Below are 4289 nucleotides of genomic sequence, written 5' to 3' on the forward strand. Positions count from 1 at the left end.
AAATTACGAATAATTACTATATAGGAACGGTTATAAAAACGAATAATCGCTTTAATACGATCTTCTTTTAATTATTGATTATATAGAGATAAATACTCGAAATTCTCTAAGAATATCGTAGTATTTACGCCTTTAAAGAATGAGTATTCGAAATTCTTCTTACTTTCTTACGGTATCTTTAATGTAATTAGTTTATTTCTATTTTACGCTATTATCGTCGGATCCGGTGTCGTTATTATCTATATTAGTTCTAACGAAGACGGCTATAAAGAATCTCTAGAAGAAGATAAAGATATAGCGGAAGACGCTAAAGGAGTGCTCGTAGCTAGTTTTCGAAACCTCGATATTCTAGATTACTCCGATGTCATCGCTTTTATACTTCGAAAGAACTAGTCTAGAAGCTCGCGCACACCCCCGATTTCTTTAAGTAGTAGCTAAATTAATAAGTAAACTAGCTGCGCTCCTAGTAAGACGTCTTCTTTTTAGAACTTAATTTAATAGTCGGATAGATCTCGCCCTTTAATGCTTAGTTCGTAATCTTTCCGATCTATAAGTGATCTCCGTATACGAGAGGACCGACCTTCCTAATTAGCTTTAATATTACGCGAGTAATCTCTATAGCGCCGACTAAGTTCGTATCTCGAACACTAATTAGCTAGGAGGACTATATTCGACGTAGTAATAGCTAGCCGTCGATAATATCTTCTTTATCTATCTAACCGTGATAGTCTAAAATCACTATTATAGCTCTATATTAAATTCTTTATTAAAATATTTCTCTATCTTAAAACTTATTCGTATTCTATATCTCTTTATTTCTTTTCTTCGTTATTCTATATATCTATCTTCTTACTTCTTAGGTCTTAGTTCTTCGATGAGTATACTTTTTCGACGGCTTACCTAGAAGAACTTCTAGGCCTTAGAGAGATAATCTTCTTTCTCTTCGAGTTCCGCGTTAGACTTTATACGTTATAATATTATAGTGTTTCGTTCTACTAATCGAGTATCTCTCCTTCGGAAATATCTTCACTATAGTATTCTATTCGCGACTAATTAATCTACTTCTTAAAAGAGTCATTTATCTTAAATTCTTCTTAATATTTCGATTCTAAACTCTTTCGTAGAAAAGATTTTTTAAATAATTAGCGAACTTTATCTCTATGAGTAGCCTCACCGTCTTTTAAGGTTAAACCGATATCTACGTAAATTTTAGTCGTTAACCTCGAACTTCTATTTAGTCGTGTTCTTCACTCTTTAGTATTAACTCTAGTAATTCTTAATATAGTATCTTATTAAGATATTATCGTAAAGAGCTCGAATCTTCGATGAATAGATTATCTTTCCGCGGTCGTCAACTATAATAGAGCACTTTAGGGTTTAGCGTATACGTATAATAACGCATAGAGGCCTATTCAGTAAATCGGGAATCGGGAACGCGTTTCTAATTAATACTAATAATAACATCACTAATATTACTTAGAGAGGTAGCGGCTAGGGCTACGAACACCTAGCACAGCGGCAGCATCGAGGAATAGAATAGGACTAATAAAATACTCTTAGAATTTAGGTAGACGGTATTAAAAGCCATGAAATTTATAATACTCTACTCAATCTATAAAAAAAATGAATAGTACACTATCAGCACTGTAAACTATTCCGCACCTCCTCTCTACTAGCTCATTTAGATTTAACATATAACTAAATAACTTTTTCACCTTACCACCGCTCTACTAGCCTAGCATAGTTCATTACAGCACAGCCACCTTGCCTTATTACAATATAAATGGTCTATCTAGTCTTTATGGTTCGGTCTCTTATACGTCTTCGTAAGAGCGTCCGTAGTAGCTCGATGACTTACTTCCACTTAGCTATTTACCTGAGAATAATACGTAGAAGTAATTACTCTTTTAATATTATATTTATTCATTAAAGTAATTATTAAGTTCTTATTTTTAGACTCTCTATTAACGACTAGCTTTCTAAATATTCTATAGCGATAGATTAGATCTTTTTAGAGAAATTTTACCACTAATATACTATTATTCTTAGCTAGCCCGCGCGCTTCCACTTATTCGGAGAAGACACTTTTAGTCTTCATTAGATAAGCTTTTCTTCGTGATTTTAATATCGGCGTTATATCTATATAAATAGTCTCCCATCTTTTATCAACGTAAGTAGGCTTTATCTTTTCTTTAATTCTCCGCGAGTCTCGGAACTAATATTCTATATACGTCTTTTTATATTCTTTTACCATCGTATATATATCATTCTAATGATATCGATCCGTAATACGTCGATAAGTAATCTTAACTTCTTTATACCCACTTCCATTATATAGTTTTTTTAAAATCCGTTACTTTATTTTTTTCTTATTCACTACTCGCCGCGTAAGTCTTATAATATTAGATCTTCGAAATAAGTAATCGTTTCGCATAAAGTATTTTAGTACTTCTCGCTTCATTTTTTTAAAGTCATCGTTATTCATCCCGATGAGTCGTCGAAAAGTTTAAAGATAGTGCGTAATTTACTATAATTTCTTAGAATATTCTTTCTTTCGCAACGGTATCTACTATTCCTTCTCTTCGGTAGTACTTTACTAAGATATTTCGAATTTTAATCGAATAGAGTAGATTTATACGTATTATATCTTAATGATAGAGTCTATTATTAATTCTAAAACTCGGTGTTTTCCGTATAGAAGTAAGCCTTAGATTTCATTTAGAACTATTAGGCTAACTCGCACCGTAGAGAGTTACGCGATCACTTATTTATCGATATTTTCTTCTCTTTCTACTTTAGTAGCCTTACTTATAGTTTCTAGCCGTCTAGATAGAGCGTCTACTATTATATTCTTAATCTTAGAGATATATTTAACTTCGAAATTAAATAGCCGAATCTAAGTAAGTCACTACGTTACTAAGACACTAGATAGATCGGTTACCGAGCGGTTTAATTAAGTAGCGAGAGTTACTACATTAGTTTTAACTAAAAAGATTACACCGTATAGCTAGGACTTAAACTTCTTTAATACCTTTAGTAAAGTACGGTATTCTCTTTTTTTCGCGTTATATTTAGCCTCTACTTTTATTCATAAATCACTCTTATAACGTATAGAATATCTACGTTTTTAAGAACTATATTTACACTATATTAGCACTACTCCCTAATTTAATAAACTAGCATCGAAAGTAAGAATAATTAATCCTACGTTATTCTTATAGTTAATATTTATTAGTGTAGACGCGATAGTCAGCGTAATCTTTAATACGTTTATAATATTATCTTCTACTTATATTTATTACTATTTAGTATCTTTCTTTAATAAACGATAAAAAATAGTAATCTTATATATAAAATCTTTAATCTAGATTCGATAGTAGATATAAATATCTAAAAATCTCTTTAACTCTATAATATTCCGTGATATTAGTTATTTTATAATCTTTTCGATCTTCGTAGTATTAGAATATCTTTCTTCGCGATCGTAGATATATTTAACTACTTTAATATCTACTATATAGAATTATGACTTTTCTCCTAAAACCGTTACTTCTACTCTCTTAACGTCGTATAAAACTTAATCGAGGTTCTAAATATATTCTAATATAAACTTTCTTAATCTAGGCACTACTTATTTAGCTCTATAGTCCGTCTTTAGTTCTTTCACCGCGATATCGTTAATAAAAGATCTCACCGTCTCCGGGATTTACGCCGTTAAAATCTTATTCGATATTCTTATAAACTGGGTCACCGAATTCGTAGCTCCTTACGGTAAAGTAGTCTATCGTATTAACTCTAATAAAGTCTAAAAAGTAGTTATATCTCTATATTCGATAGCTAATTTTACTTAATTATAATTAGAGAACTAATCTATTAGTGATAGAATATATATTCTAGTAAATTCTTTAGAGAAATCGTTTAACGAAGGCGGTAGATTTATATCTCGAATAATTACTCTATTAATATTTATAGTTATATTTATAATTCTATACTCTCTAGTCTTTTTTTTAGCTACGAGAAAGAAAGAATTTTAATAGAGGCTATAATACGACTCAAAGATTCCTTTTTAAATCTAATCTTTCACTAACGTAATTATCTTCTTCTCTAGAGTCTTAGAAATATAAAAACTCTTAGTCTACTATACTTTATATAAAATAGTTCGAATAATTTAAGATAGTACTACTTTCTAAATAATTTTTCTAATCTCTAAGAACTTCTAGAAAAATATTTCTTCTCTATTAAATAATACTTTTACTAATATATTCTTTTCTAATTTCTAAAGAACGTCT

This window comes from Cladophialophora psammophila (assembly GCF_000585535.1).
Source record: "Cladophialophora psammophila CBS 110553 chromosome Unknown aczJe-supercont1.2, whole genome shotgun sequence".
In the NCBI taxonomy this organism is placed as follows: domain Eukaryota; kingdom Fungi; phylum Ascomycota; class Eurotiomycetes; order Chaetothyriales; family Herpotrichiellaceae; genus Cladophialophora; species Cladophialophora psammophila.